General features: G+C 36.5%; 1 long non-coding RNA gene across 1 annotated transcript; it reads left to right on the top strand.

The window, feature by feature from the left end:
* The first annotated feature begins 4,812 nt into the window (after positions 1–4,812).
* On the top strand, positions 4,813–13,825 carry LOC148219893 (uncharacterized). The gene is made up of 4 exons (XR_015799324.1): positions 4,813–4,948; positions 9,494–9,576; positions 10,031–10,079; positions 10,685–13,825. It is a non-coding gene; the product is annotated as an uncharacterized LOC148219893 (long non-coding RNA).
* Positions 13,826–17,205: the final 3,380 nt, after the last annotated feature.

Below are 17,205 nucleotides of genomic sequence, written 5' to 3'. Positions count from 1 at the left end.
TTTGACTGTCAAAGTTGCTTAGGCTTGAGAAATGAGGACAGTAAGACAGGCATGCACCATGATCACAGAGGTTTCATTTTTTCAAGTACATGACTACAAATGATATCAATGAAAATTTGATGGCCAAGACCCGCAAAACACTGAACTGAAAATATATGAAGGAACTAAGTGCCCGAGAAATGCCTGATGAGGACTATCCACCTTCCAGCAGAGACCATGCTCAAGGAATATGCACAAGTTTCAGGAAGACACAAAACTACAGTGTATAAGTTGCCATGTCATGGCAGAAGGTAATAATTCTGGTTTTAAACAGATGAATCCTGTGGGACTTTGGAATTTTCCTTTATCTCTGTTAACCTGCAGGCATAGGAGCTTCTCCCATCCCTGCCATCAGCTGCCTCCTCAAACTAGGGCTGTGCTGCAGCCCCGTGGATTGCTGCCCTTGGGTGTGTCTTCTTCAGGAGCCCAGATCCAGAAATGGTATTTCAGCACTGGCTAGGCAGCTTCACTGGCTCTGATGTAACATTTCCAGAAGCACTACCTCTGAGACATGTCAGCATGGTGGGTTAAAGCAGGTTACCCAATGGGTGGAAGCTGGTAAGGGGTATTTTATTACAAACTATCTTCTCTCTTTAAAGCTGTTATTCTCGAGGATTATTCAGATGACCTTAGTCATGATTTTGATTTCATAAAATGGCATTGAAACACTATTCATTTACACAATTCATCATGTTTTTGGACAATACTAACAGTTTTAACAGATTAAACTCTTAACGGCTGGACTTCTCTAAATAAAAGGATAATCTCATTTTAAGCTGTACTTCCTGATTACCAAAAGTAACCAAGTTGAATGAAATGTAGCTCATATTTCTGACACATTTAGACTAACTTTAAAGCAGTGGAAAAATTAAGCAATAGACTCTTGTTTAAATAGCTATTAGTCTTACTCTGAAGAACTGTAGAGATGGAAAAGAGTAAATCAGACTTATTAACATGGATTTTTTTTCCTACCATACATATATTATGCCCAGGAAAATTATAAGATTTTTCTTACTGAAAAAAAAAAATTAAGACAAAATAATATTTCTTTAGCTCTATTCTTCAGCAGAATTTTCCTTCCCTGGTTCAGTGAAATAACTCAACATGCACCTCCCTTTTGATGGCATTGCTGCTACCAGATCAGAGCTCACAGGCACATTTCAGAGCTGTAGACAAATGTTTCACATTTACCTCTAGCCCTCTTTGCTGCTCACTGTGATTTGCTTTACTTTCTAAAATTCTATGTGGATGCAGATCTCCTTTGCCCTCCCTCTTCGTTCCCCACAGTTCTCACCACACTGGTTGAAGACAGTACATGGTTCTTGGAAATGGTTGAACATATCCCTATTTCTGGGCGACCTTTCCATTCCTGATTTGTGGTTGAAGTGGGACAAATCAGAAGGTCCAGAAGTGGCTGGGTCTCACTGTAATATGATGCTCTTATGTTTAAATTACTGAGTCAAGCCCTGGGCATTTAAACTCCCTGAAAACTTATATTTGTATTATCAAGTATGGCCTTTCTTTATACCACAAACGCTGTAAATGATGCCATTTTGAATTCTCCTTTCATATCCAGGCATATTTTTACATAAATCAAAACATATAAATGTATTTTTTCTATACAAATATAAGCGTAAATTGATATTTATCTTGAAAAAGTAAAAATGCAGTTGCACATATCCAGTCTAAAATGGATGCCCGTGTCAGATACTTTTGGAATAAATCAATGATGGTACTCAGAGTTCACCAATTTGCACATTTTCTCAGTGACAATCATATTGCGTCTTCTTTTTTTCATTACATGGTTTAATTAAATAAATTCAAATAGCTAAAAACATTAGACATCACAATGTAAATACTCTTGGTATGATGTGTTTGGTCCTCTCTCATATTTCCAACAGATGTGTTACACGGGTTGGCAGAAAATAATTTATTGGACTTCTCCTCATGACGGTGATCTAAATGGGAAGCCAGCTTAACACAACTGCTGATAGTGGTCTTAACTGCCTAACAAAACATCATTGTTTTGAATATCCTAATTATTCATTAGCTGAATAAATGTCTTTTTCACGTGGGAATGTTTATCATTTTTTGAAGATGAAATATTAGCTTCTTCCTCCTCCTATGATTTCCTTTCATTTGTGTTGATAGTTTCTGAGTTACTATCTGAACTGTCTGCAGTCTGTCAATGGATACTTCCCAGATCAGAACAAACATTGCTTCACTTCCATCACTGTATAATGTTTGGTCAAAGACTGTCTGTATGGTCTTTATGTCCCTAAAAGTCCTACACACTGTGGAAGGCAACAGCTTTTCTGTGAGGCTGCATGGCTCTGATTTTCTTGAGATTCAGCCTGAAACACAGGCTGAGTCTAGAGAGCAAAAGCACAGCTGCCACTTACAGTGTCATTTATGACTTTGTCAAGGGCACTCTTCTTATGAGCACATTCATGGAAAATAAGTTCTGTCATATTCACAGTTATATTGAACAGTCAGACTGGGGTGCAAGGAGAATAGACCTCAACTCTTGCTCACTAAGAAGTGCAATGGCTTTCAAAAAAAACTGTTAAAAAAAAAAAATCAGTAATAATATCGCCTCTTACTGCCATTGATTAAACGAAAAAGTGTTTGTATGGATCTGCATGTACATTTTACTTGTGAAAGCTCATGTATAGGCCATACCAAATTTCTTGCCATTTTTTCATACTCATTAGAGGTGTGATATTTGATACCTGTAGTTCTACCTTTCTGGAAGTGTTAGGATCTGTGGTACTTATTACTTTTTATATTTCCCAGCTAAGATAAAAACAATGGGATGAAATTTCTCAGATCACAGAATCAAGCAATGCACAGATGCATACACCCATGACAACTAGAAATTAATAATTCCAGATATAAGGAAACTTTCATTAATGGTATTTACTTTGAAAGGTAAACATATTTCAGAACACATTCTTGGATCAAAAATAGTCTTATTGTGTCAAATAGAGAAGAAAATGTGGTGAAAAGATAGCATTATCTTGGGAAATTTATCCCAAATATAACGTAAAATTGCTGTTCAAAGTTTTTCAGAGCATGAAAATAGATTTGAAAGAAATACCCATTTCCTGGAATGTCTGCAGGTTTGATGGATGCTGTGTCTACTCCACGGGAGTGGAAGGATTTAATACTCTACTGTGTGGAGGGAAATTGTTCTTACCTTGGAAGTTTAAGAATTTATATGTGTTCATTAACAGTTGGGTGAATCTCTAAGTAAAAGTCCCACACAGTCCACTCACTTCTTTGGTGGCAAATGACAGGAAGCTGGATATTTCCTTTTCATTAAGAAGAACCAGAAGACTAGTTCTAGCTCTGCATTAGATCAGATGGAATAAATTTGACATGGCATTGTGTATTATTCCCCCTCAGGTTTATAACAAAACAGGCGTTCCCAGAAATGACAACAGTTTGACATATGTGTATGTTTGAAATTTATCAACTAATAAGATGAGCCAGTGACTACTTTTATGCCTGAGTGCTGAGCTCCTGGGCTATAAGAATTTCCAGAGGATAAGAATGTAACCAAAATCTAGTCAAAATCCTGGCAAAATAAAGACTTAAAATCTAATCTACCCATATTGATTGAGGTCTCTGACATGTCTTTGGAAGAGTCTGTCTCTTCAGAAAACAATTCTCACAAAAGTGTGAGAGGAATCAATATGAATTTTGAGAATTTTCATTCTTTTACTCTGTGGGGAAAGAAGAAATATGTTTTCATTTACTTTGGGTTTTTTTCTGGTGAACAGAAGAGTGCAATCACTACAAGCAAGATTCTGTCTTCAGGACTTCTGGAACAGGTCTATTCAGTTGCTGGAACAATTGTCTTAAGAAATGATAATTGTAGCATGAGTGCAGTGAAACTGCATATGCAAAATTTTTAATATAGGAATATATTTTCAAAATCTAATTAATTATGACAAAAGCAGTGACACTGCTTACATAAAAATGGATAGCTGCTTAGAAGAAAAAGACCCAAATTAGTACCTACTGAGACGGTGCCTGGAGCTTGAGGTCAAAACTTAGATTAGACACCAGACCATCAATCACAGGAGAGAGCCATGGGGAACTGGTCTTCCAAAGTTTCAGCTGTTCACACAGTGTTTGTTTAAAGAGAGAATAAAACTGAGCTAGTAGTATAATTTTCAAATCTGCAGACTGCATGACAGCACCACTGCTTTTGGCTCTGAGGGGGCCATGTGCCAAGTTAGGAAGACTGACAAGAAACAAGAGCCCATATTGACTTTTGCTGAAAAACCTCTCTTTAATTGCTTTCATCAAGGCCAATCCCAACAATACTCTACCATCCATCTGGACTCTAAAAGATGAAAAACTGAAATCACTCACAGATGTAAACGTAGATTGAAAATAGAAGCCACAAGCTCCCGTTTCATATCTGTAACCATTGACGTTGAGAGAAAAAGGAAGGCTAAGTCACAGACTTAACACAGACCCCTGCATACCCAACCGAGAGCACAGCACATTGTTTTAAGTGGCAACTTGTCTTCCTGAACTTCTGCAGGAGTGTTTAAACTAATCCACGTCTCAGGAATCAGTTCAACAGCTAATAGAAACTATTACATTCCTGATATCCTTATATAATATTTTTCTGTCCCCTCCTTGAAATTCTGATTAGTAAATTGATGGGACTTAAATGTTTCTATTGATATACAAATTGTTCAGAAGTTTCAGAAATGTCAAATTCTAATTTCTTTTTCTTTTACTTCTATTTTATCTTTGGAAGCAAACTCACAACTTCCACGTTAATTCCTACTGTGAGGTACCTCCTACTGTGGTTCCCTGGTTTGTGAACTGGATCCTCACAACACCCCTGGTGCACTTAGTCTTTTATGGGAATTAGATGAATTTACAGGTGAGTGTGCTGAATCAATCTGCTGTTATTTTCTCAGCTCAAGATATACTTTCACTTATGATAAAAATGGCCTCCAGAAAACCCTTCCTTTGGTGGTAACTGTCACTGTATTGTGAATTTGCTGTCTGTTGACATTTGCTATTTGGTTACTATCTGGGCATGAATGCAAACAGGGAGTTGAAAGATTTCCCAGTTAAACAACCCATTGTGATCATTTAGTCTATCTGTTACTCAAAATTGATATTCATCAGAAGACTCTGAAACATAAACCACTCACTATCAGGGAGTTAAAGCATTTGTTTAACCCAGTAATCTTTATTTAAGAAAAGCTTCACAGGCTTTGCAATTTACACTGCAAAATTACCTCGAGCAGAGGCTTATGCTCTTACTACACCAGACTTCCTAATCATTTTTCCTGTGTTCTGCCACAATGAGCACTGCAGTGGCTTACACAGTGGCACACTCTGCAAAAATATTTTGACCCAGGCAATCTTTGTACCCATTGTCACCAAATCCGCAGGTAAGAAAATCTGCTCATCGCCTTGTCTAGAAAACTTCCCTTCTCTAAAGGACATATTACAGGGTAGACACCTAAGAATTGACAAGAGGTATTTGTTGAAGCCTTTCTTGTTAGCACCTTTCTCTTTTGCTGTACAGTTACACTGATGGCAGTGTTCCCAGTGTTAAATTTTAAGATGGTCAGAGAAGACCAGATTTCAAAATTGATTCAAATTAGTTATCACCAGTTTCAGATTTCTGTCATTAAAGCCTTCCTGCCCAGTATAGTTGTTCCTCTGTTGCTCTTTGCATATCTAATTTATAGACATGGATTTTCAGGTTATCTTGTTTCCACTGAATAATGTGGAGAGCTATGAAAAGATACACAGAGTACACAAAAAGTGTAAATTATTTCCCAATTTAAATACACATCAAATATAGCTTATTGAATATCAGCTATAACTCAAAGCTTAAGGCCATTGTTTTCTTAAGCAGGGCAAAGTTTTGAATAACTAAAACTGAACATTTCGGTTTGGAGAAAATTTTACACCTAATTTATAGGTTTCTGAAACTGGATGTTTGCCACAGAAATGCTAGCAGCCAGTTAATTTTTTATGCCATGATCAGCACTACAATTAATTCAGGCAAAATCACAAATGTAAGCCACAGCAGAGAAACAGGTGTTTACTATAGACTGACTGTACTAGACTGCTTAATAACCTCATGTTTCATTCTCTACAACTCCTCTTAGAAGGGCTAGTATACATAAAAGCTGCAGAAAGTATGTTCAATTACATCCCAGCATCCCATCATATAACAGCAACCCCAGGAAGATCAAAAAATAAAATGGGCAGCTAGCATCCCAGAACAAATTAGATTTCTAATTAACCTCATAGATGGAAAAAAGTATCTCTGTGGTAGTTTATTGTATTAATTATCTCTTACCTACAGGATATAGACAACTGTAGAGGGTCATGATAAAAACGAGTAATAAAACCAGTCTTCAGTTCTTAACTAGGCTTGCAATGTAATATCAAGAAATTTGTATTTGGAAACTAGCAAAGAATTGCTTTGAGTTTCAACTCCTATAAGCCTATTTGGTAAACTTTAGGACAGAAAACATTTTTAGACTGGATCAAAAAAAAAAAGAGATCAAAAGGAAACTTGGTTTTCTATCTGTTGTATATGTGGTTTCTGTCTTTCCATTAGTTGTTATTTTCTTGTAGTCAAAATTTTACTTTTCTCCTCTTTGTTTTGAATTGTGACAATGTCCCTGCTGCTTTATGCTCTCTTCCTCTTCTTTATCTTAGAAGGAATTTTTGCACCCATAAAATGAATCTAATGATTGGCACATGTGTTTCTGTGTAAAAAGTTAAAATATTGGAACTTCTATTTTCTTTTATTATATATAGACCAGATTTTTCCTTAATAAAATGAAGGGGGGGGGGGGGGGGGAGAGGAAAAAAGAAAAATAGAAAAAAAGTGAAACTCCCCAACTATAGATCAGTTGATAATATTTCCCCTGAATTTTTTTTCATTGTCTTTCAATGTTAATAGGTGACAATTTCCACAGAATGAAACTTCTGAATTAGAGTCTGAAATAATTATTCTTGTGGATTTCTGTGTAGTATTCACTTTTTTGAGAATTATACTCGCATTCAACAAAAAACACATTACCTGATTTATACTGCCAAATCAAAACTACTCACCTGCAGATTAGGTAGGATGTACCAAGATTATGTATGCGTTTTGCAATCCACAGGGAAAAGCCACAAACTGAGTAGCTGGACAGTTTTGAATAGCAAATCTAAGAAAATTGTTTTAATTCTTCTTTAGGCATTATGCAAGGAGGAAGAAAACACCCAGCCCTGAGGTCTAAAACCTCAGCCAGCATTCAGCTCATGTTGCTTCGCTCATTGCTGTGGAGCTGTGAGGATTAACTTTGAAATGGATTGCCAGCCTGAGGATAGACTTGCTGGGGGGTGGGAAATGTCAGTAGCACAAACATGCAAAAGAACTATTGTGAAGGTGTTACTGCACAAATTATAGCATCATCATATTATAGAAAGCTGAATTTCCCTTTCTGGCTTGTATTTCTTTTTTAAAGTCTGAAACAATGAAGATGCAAAAAGTACAGTTCTTTCCCCATAAACAGACTGTTTGTGATTAAGTAACTTGGACTAACTCCTGTTTCCTTTAATAATGAGATTAGTCATATTTCTTTACTGGCTCTGGTTCAGAAAAGCACTTAAATATGTGCCTAAATCCTACTGATTTCAGTAAGATTTACACATGTACTTAAAATTAAGCACATGCTTAATTTCACTGTTAAATTGGGAATAAGAAAAATTGAAGTAATTTTCTCATCCAATACTGTGTTTTCAGTAACATTTGGCCATGTTAACCTGCAACATCAAGCAAACCTAACATTTTATGATGAGCAGCATGAGACCAGATGCTTCCAAACCAAGTATTTTAAGAACACTTTTTTCCTGAGACTGTAGACTTTCCTCCAGGCAGTATGTAGAACTTGTTAGACTGTACTGGAAAAAAAAATTCAATGTATGTATTGTACTGGTCTTACTGAAAGCCATGTTTGCATAGAAGAGGATGACTGTAGATACATATCTTACTGATTGTGGCTTTTCCTTCCTACACCAAAATTTCATGCTGCTTCTCTGAATTCTACAGTTTGTAATATTTTACTGTGCATAAATATTCCCGTAAGCAGACTCTTCTGGAGATAAGTAGACAGTTCATTAGATTTTATGTCATACTTACAGTATCTGAAATCTTACATCTTCAAAACATTTTAGTAAAATTTAATTAATTAATATCTCTGCAATTATGAGTGCTCACAAGAAAAGGTCACTGACGATACACTGCCAAGGTTCCAAGTGGTTATCACAGCTTCAAAGAGTCATAAATGCATGTTTTCAAAACTCTCTTTTCTCCTCAGACTACTTTGCATGATGTTAGGAACACTTAGCTTCACCTTGGGAAAGGAATAAAACCTTTTAAAAGCTTGACATTTTTGTGAATCAAAATTATCAGCAGTGCAGGAGAAAAATATAAGTTAAGCTGTCTGAAAAACTATGGCTATGAAAATTCCTTCCCGTCCTCAGAGAAAGTTTTTGGAAGAAAATCTGTTCATACACTGCTTCAAGATACTTAGATGAAAAACATATTTCTAAAATAAGCTCAGAAAAGTAATCTTTAGATTAATAATTCTAACTGGATTTTAAGAAGCTGTTAGAATAGCAGCGTATTTTTTTGTTTGCCATATCATTCTTAAATGTATTCTCCTCAACTGACATAAATACTTTAGCATTTTTTTTGTGCCAGAATGTGTTTATCCCATAAATTTTTCCCTTTTATAAAAACCTAGCTGTGAGTATAGTTATGTAATATATTTTTCTTATGTAAGCACTGTTTTATCAATGAGTTAAAATGTGGCATTTTGACTGCATAACCAGTCCCAAAGATCAATTGTTACTTTGTCAAAGACTCTTTGTACAAACACACACAAGCAAAAGACAAAAATCTTTCTAGTTTGGACCTCCTGTACATAAGTTCCCAGTAAGTTTCCTGGTCTCACTGGCACAGCTCATCCCAATTTTCCTGCTGTGAGGTTTTCCTTGGAGCAGAGGTGTTACTTGACATTACCATGACCACGGGGTACCCACCTGTGATTCTCTTTCCACAGCTGTGACATATTGCTTCATCTTCTCTCGTTTCCCACCAGTCTCCAGCAAGCTGTAAATACAGAGAGAGCCTTCTGAATCTCAGATTAGGTATCTCTTATGACTACATCATCTGGTAACATATGTAATGGATTTTCAAGAGTAAAATAGCATGGAAACTGAGCGTTGTGAAGTAATGCTGCAGAACTGTAATCTAAATATCTGTACGAACTTCAGGTGTCTTTTGTAAATCAGCCAGCCCCACAAGGCTAAGTAGAAGTGGTGAAAAGCCATATCAAATTACAATAAAAAGTTTTAGAAGTCTCATTTAATGTAAACAACGTCAGTTTGTTTCTTTTCCTAGGTATCTTATCCTTTCAGTGGATCTAATGAAGTTGGGGTAGTTTTTTTGCTCCATTCCTGGGAAGTAGTCTTGCACAAGCTAAGGTAACACCACCCCCTTCTGTTCACGCTGGTGCTAAACTCAGTCAGCCACACACCCAGCATAGCAAAGCACAGGTACTCCGGGATTATTTGCAGAGCAAATAGGAAGAATGGGTCTTACTGCTACAGCTTCATCATATGCCTTGAATTATGTATTTTTGATTAAACTATTTGGGCCATTCTCGGGACATTTATTACAAGAATTTTTGAAAGCAACTTATTAAAGTATCTAAAAGATTGCAATTTGTTTTAACTCTTTAGCATGAATGAATTCAAAACTTAATTAATGAAACATTCATTTGGATGTTTGGGAGCAATTTTTGTTATCTGCAATCATTTTCATTTCAGTATACCTCTTTTGATCCTCTGTTATGCAGCGTCTCTCATCATTTGACACTGAAGGTTTCTCTGCTTGTGAGGTGGAAAGAATCTTACTTTTATGCCTTCTGCTTTACAGGTTCTTTGTGATACAGAGAAAATGCCTATTACTAATACATTATACTCAGGTAGGTTCCTCCACATTAATTGATTAGTGCTTTAGGTTGATTAGCACTCTAGTACACCAATGTCACTTCAAATTACTCTTTGACACAATCAAATCTGATGCAGAGGTTGGGGATTATGATGACTTCTCTCATTGAAAACAGAGGATTGAGCAGTATGGCTCTCTCCATCCGTGGATGTTCATTTCCACGTAATGAGCTAAAGCAATGAGCTGAACTGGGGCTGAGCCAGGTTAAATATAATTTAGGTAAAACCAACTCTGTGGCTGTCAGCTCAGAGAAGTGAACAAGGTCACAGTGCAGCTGTGCGAGCACAAATTGGAGGAGCAGCCCTGGGGCAGGGTTGAAGAAGATGGGCATGGGGTGCTTGCAGTTTTTGCTGCAGAAATTTCAACAAAGTACTTCTTTGAATAAAGATTTTCTTGGTTTTGCTCATTTGCCTTTTTTTTTCATGTAGAATATAAGCGTCTTAAACGCTAAACAAAAATTTACATTTTGGAAACTCTAAGGAAATCACAGATAAAAAATAACGTGTGGATGTTTCTAATGCTATTAATTTTTAAGTGTTCACACTGTTGTTATTTCACTGCTTTTGGTCCTTTTTTCAGATACATACCATGAAAGCTGCTGGTATCCACCACCCTGTGTGACAAGTGACTGAGCACAGCAGAGAGCAAGTGTAAATTAAAGGTGTTTTCTGACATGGCTTCTAGCACCACAACAAAAGAAGAGCCCAGATTAACAAAACAAAACAGGGTGTTACAAATGAAAACAAAGAGGAGGGATGGTGCTAGGAAAGGGAGAAGCTACTATTCAGTGGAAGAGTTCAGATGACCTGTGCTTGCTGTGGTGATTTTTGGGGGCTTCTTCACCCACCAACTCTCACCCAAAGGAGTTTCTCCCCTCTGTAGCTGTAAAATCAGAGTCACTCATTTCTTGTTTCTATAAGGTGAATCATTTTTGTTGCCATGGGACTTTTATACATACTGGAAATAAGTCATACCATGTCCTTCTGCGAATTTTTAAGGATTTTAGGCAAAACCCAGCTTGAACTTTTATTTTCCAGTGCTTGAGGGTAAAACATCTCAGACTTCACAGTGATACTAACCTGAATGGTAACTCAATCTGCAGAATGGATTTAGGGGTAGGTTCTGCACTTCTGCAGTGTCTCGGACAAAAAAAAAAAAAATGTATTGGTTATATGTCTGGTTTTTAACCATTTTTCCGTCCTTAAGTTTGCATTTTAAAAAGCTAAAGACACTGATTTTTCAAGTGTTGAAAATCTCCAGGTAATGCAGATTTCTAGATTATTCATGCACCTGATGGAAAAGCAGGCTTTCTCTTATGGTTCAATGTCCAGAAATTCTTCAAGTGACAGATTTTCAGAGCTATTGTCAGGGCCATGTTGAGACTTCTTCAAAATTACAATTTTTGCAATGAATGGGATACAAGCTTGGATTTTTAAAATGTTTTTAACATGTTTTTTCTATTATAGCTGCTGAGCTCAGTAAAAATGCTCTTAAATGTCATTTGTCTGCGCTTTAGTCATACACTGTGCTGAAGAATTACTCCCGAAGGCCCAAAGGTGACCTCAGGTTTTAATTTCCTGGCTTTCCACTCTGTCCAGCTACTGCAGACTTTGTGAGTGAATGGTAAAGCACTGCAGAGAATGTGCCAGGGGTTGCTATCTGAGTTCTGTACACTCACAAGGTCCCCTTGCAATCCATGTAGTCGATATATTCCTCAAATCCACAAGTGCCCCATGCTGTCACACCAGTCAGCTCTGTGCCCTATTGTAATACACCTGGACTACCTAAGTGGCATAAATAACTCATCATGAATAAATGCACTCCTGTATGGTATCTGCTCTCCTACTGCAAGCAGATAGTAAGGAAAAATTTCCAAAGAGCATCATTACACTTTTGTCAGGTTCTGGAAGTAGAAACTGTGCACAGAGGTTGCTGCCAACCTGCCCTCCACACTCATAGTCAGAGAATGCACCAGAGATCAATGAAGCCGTGGCTTCACAGGCTAGGGAGGTGAACTTCTTCTCAGGCAAGTCTGTCAAAAAAAGCTCTGGCTTGAACACAGAATGACCCAAGAAGTCCTCATCAGGGCAACCCCTCACCACGTGTCAACAAGCATCGTTGACATATATATACAGAAGTTGAAGTAGGTAAAGAAGACTACTCAGAAAGCCAAGAACACAGAAGAAATGATTTCACTTCATTTCTATTCACTTATATAAGCAAATAGAAAATTTGCCTAAAAGTATTGAAAAAAGAAAAAAGGGAAAGAAAAAAAAAAAAGAAAAGAAAATGAACCCCCCCCCACACACACACAAAAAAAATTACATTTAAAAAGAAAAAAAAGTCTGAAATGCTTCCAGATTACATTTTTTAAAAATTTAAATACATCATATTGGATACTCAAATTAATTTTCAAGGAAAATTCTATTATCCACCAGAAAGTATTTAAATGTGCATGAGAGATGATGATTTGGTTAAAGCAGAGCTAAGGAGGTGTTTCAAAAGAAAAAATATAAAGATCTTAAAAAAGTAGAAATGTGTCAAAACAGATAATCTATTCCCTTTTAATACCCAAACAGCTTTTGACATGGTTCCCTATTGAAAATTCTTCAAAGTAATTACGTTGTCATGGGATTCTATAGATTAAGCATTAGCTGAAAGATAGAAAACAGAACAAAAATAGTTGGTCAGAGAAAAATGTTATCAGCACAGACCCATAGGGTTCCTGTGGTATGGCCTGTGCTGCATGACAATGATAAATGTACAGGAAAAGTGCATGGCTACAAAGTTCTCCTAAACTCACTCTTAGTCACATCAGTTCTGAACTGGCAGACATCAAACTGCTATGTCATGTCATGAATGAGAGTGCTGTGGGCAAAGTGCACAGCTTTGCAGATGGTGTGGCTAAGAGCTAGTAGCCAATTTTTCAGAATATATTGGCATATAGTCTCCTGGTATAGGCAAAAAAAATTATCTTTAAACTTGAATTTTCCATCTGACTAAATGAATCTGTACAGGAACACGTGCTTACATCTGTGGAGTTAATCTTTTCATGGATATGAATAATTGTAACTTTACAGTTCCTCACACTGAAGGTTCTTCAAAATCTGGATGCATGCTTTGTGTCCTGTGCCCAAACTTAAGCATGACACAGATCAGGTCTCAGCCTGTACACATGTGAGTTAATCAGCCAATAGAAGCTGCTGTGGAAGCAGTCAGTGTTGGCTGGCATGCAGCCATTGCAAACAGTCAAAAAAATAATTTCTGAAATTTGCTCTCAGACACAAGCCAGATTCTTCTCGCCAATACTTATTGGAATCAGATGTGACTTTAGCATGAAAAACATACTTTGCAGGTCAATTACAAATAATTCCTGCCGATTCAAAAACAGTGTTTTAATTTCTTCCCATTGCATTTTCCTTACATACCACTACTATATAAAAGTACATCACTTTCAGTCTGGAGCAAAACAACCATTGAACACATAGATTTTTTTTATAAAGATTTCAGAAAAAGAAAGGAAAATAAGTAAGATCTTATGACTTAATCTCAAAATTTTACCCAAAGGGTTAACTAACTGTCTTTCAACACTGACTTCTTTTTCACTATGGACAGTTTATTTTCAGACAAGTGAAGATGGTGAAACGAATGTATACAAAAGAGAATTCTAAAGCTTTAGTGTGCCATTTTGTTACTTAAATTAAGTAAAGCTCTAATAAATTGTTGTCAAGTTCAAAAAGAATTGCATTTATTCCTTTGTGACCTTTTGTCAAACTGTGGATAATTCTGTTTCCTGTACAAGAGCCACCTGCACAGATAAACCTTTTTGCATGTCCATATTCATTTGGAACAAAATAATTCAAGCTGGTTTTTGAAGCATAGTTCTAGCTTTTCTGCTTTTTGGTGCTTACAATGCTTAATTTAAAAAAAAATTATCTAAGAAGATAGCTTAGAGTTTCTAGACTATATTGTTGCTCTGAGTCATTAGTTGCAGTTAAAAGCATGCATATTCATAAATTGGTTTACAGATACAATTATCAAAAAAAGATTATGCTCCCAATAAAAAGAAAAAAGCAAACCAGGGAATGCAGATAGGCTAGAAAATGATGAATGATCATATATCATGGTTACTATTACTACCGTGATGTTTGTAGCGATCATCATAGTAGGAACCATGTAAAAGTTTGTAGAGATGTCTATTGAGTGGGCTGACGCAATTTTATCTGATCTGAGAGACCGACATGGTTTTTCATGACCCTCAATATTAAGGGTTATTTAAACACTGAGGAGACAAACCCAGTGATATTATCTATATGAGCTGGACCTCCTCAAAAAACACTCAGGATTCTGACCTGATGAATCAAGTACGTTTTGATACATTTTTCCCTCTTTACGGCATTCAATTCCATAGACAGCATAATAGTGTTGTAGTATGAATATTGTCTGAAGAGATATCAGATTCTAATGGGAAATTCAATATCTAAAATTTTACACTCTAATGCACTTCAGCATTAGAATGTGTTATGGTATTATATAGGCTCATAACTAAAAAGCAAAAATTCCTCTAGGAATTTTTCATGAAAATCTGTAGGTTTTCTCTTCATTATTGACCTTTTTAGATGCTTATGATGAAGGATATTTGGCCAGAAAAAGAAACTGCTGTAAGATTTTATAAGTTAATCATTCAGAAAACTCTAAAAAATATAATATTATGATATATAAGTTTTAATGCCAATCTTAAAAGCCACTTAAATCAAGAGCTCTTCCTCGAAGTATGTTGGAAATCAAACAAGAACAGAAAACATAATGGCTGAACAAAGCCTGCTCCTCAAAGTGAGAATCAAGAAGGAAATGCAGAGCCAGTGGAAGCAAGGACACGTGGCCTGGGAAGACTGTACAGGTACAGTTGGGATATGTAGAGATGGGATCAGGAAAGCTGAGGCACGGATGTAATGGGACATTGCGAGGGATGTGAACAATAACAAGAAGTGATTCTATAGATACTGAGATTAGAAAAGAAAGTTGTGTAAACCCTCCCCCACCCCTCAATCCTGATAAATGAGAAAGAAGAACAGGTGGCAGTGGAAATGTTTGATGTACTGAAAATGACCTTCACCTCAGTCTTCACTGACAGTCTCAACACAAGGAGGACCTGTTGGAGAGGGTCCAGCTGAAGTCACAAAGATGATCAGAGGAATGGAACATCTCTCCTATGTAGATAGACGGAGAAAATGATTCAGTCTGGAGATGAAATGGCTCTGGAGAGATGTCATTGCAGCCTTACAGGGGCTTATAAGGAAGGCAGAAAGCAACATTTTACAGAAGCAAGCACTTATATGACAAGGAGATTTGGTTTTAAACTGAACGAGAAGAGATTTAGATCAGATGTTACAAAGAAGTTTTTTACTCAGAGGGTGATGAGGCACGGTTGCCCTAAGAAAATGTGAATGCCCCACTCCTGGAAGTGTTCAGGGCCAGTCTGAATTGAGCCCCAATCAGCCTAATTTAGTGGGCATTATTACCCATGGCAGGACGTTGGAATTAGATGATCTCTAAAAGTTCCCATAAGAAATGTAAAACAAGATTGGTTAAAAATTAGAGACTGATCATAAATATAACTGTTATTTTTGGTAAAAAAAAAAAAAAAAAAAAAGAAAACCTGGAATAAGAAACCTGAATAAAACAAGACATTGATTTGAGCCCCAGCATACAAATCACAATGAGAAATTCTCAGGAAAATCTTTGATTTTTGCTTTGATAGAAATATTAGACCAATGCATTTTACATGCTATACATGTTGGACTTAATGGTTGGAAATATTATTTTATAGTCACCAAAAAATTAGGCTGCCAGTTCACATTATGTTGGCTGTGCAAATATCATCCAGTCCATGGAGCATACATGTATAGCCCCATAACTTGAAGAATAGAGTGTAAAGCTCTACCTTGATGTATAAATACTGGTCCCTATAAATAGATGACATCTCCCCCAAGATTTTGACTCAACAATGCAAATAATGTGAACTGTTGCAATCAAATAAGGCTTAAATAAATAAATTTATATCGAATAATTTTTTTTCACTTTGGGCTGTTTTGTCTAAATAGTCAATCTGCATAAAAATGTAAAAAATTTATCCCAAAAATTGATATCATAATCAGAAGTTTTGTGCTCTTGTTCCATTTTCCAGTCGGTAGAAGAAAAAAATAACTTTGTTTCATAATTCTCAGTGTAAGAAAAGGAGGGAATTTTTAAAATTGAATCAATTACATTCAGTTGCAAATCCTGAAAAATTATACTCAAAGCTTCCTACATCTTTCAAGATTTCAGGTGGATATTTCAGTGCAGTTGCAACAGAATGAAGAATGAAAATCTGGATGAAGCCTCTTGTTATCTTTACGTGTCAAGCAGTTCATTTTTTAGTTCCCAAATACAGCTTCAAAAAGTTCTTTCCTGTCAAAGGCCTGTATTTATGCTTTATTTGTTGCAATATCATTTAATAGCCTACTATTCATCATTTCCTTCTTCATAACTTTCTGAAGCTTCTTCCAACTCTCCGTAGCACTCTACGCAAGGTTTGGAAGGCAAGATGAGATAAAACACGTTCTCAGGCTATTGGGTAGGTGGGACCACCATCCGCCCAGTCAAACAGCACCCAGCTGTTTACAGTGATTATCATTAGTCAGGAGTTAATCTTCCACGGTTCAGGAATGCTCGTGGCACTTGCCGTAACACATACGGCACCGTGCCGCGCTAAGGGGGCACCTGCTTTTGGCACACTAGGGGGTAAGCAACGTTTTTTCAAAAGGAAGAAAGACTGTGAGATAAGATTCTACCTGTGTTTTTGGAAAATTGCAGGTCTTATAAAAGTACTTGTGAAACAATTCATAATTGCTTTGTTGGTCTCTGAATGTAGCGAATTTTGGCCAAAGAGTCACTCTGCATGTTTGTCATAATATGGTTTTACCTCAAAACTAGAATTCTTTTGAGAATTTTGCTGGTGGCACTGATTCTGCCTGCATTTTTGTCAAGGAATATATAGAAATGACAATAAGAAATGCAGTTTAAAAAAATAAAATAAATGATCCATAAAAATAACCTTC

Source organism: Sturnus vulgaris, chromosome Z (genome assembly GCF_052056855.1).
Source record: "Sturnus vulgaris isolate bStuVul1 chromosome Z, bStuVul1.hap1, whole genome shotgun sequence".
NCBI classification, from domain to species: Eukaryota; Metazoa; Chordata; class Aves; order Passeriformes; family Sturnidae; genus Sturnus; species Sturnus vulgaris.
Note: the sequence above shows the minus strand (reverse complement) of the source record. Positions and strands in the feature narration are given on the sequence as shown.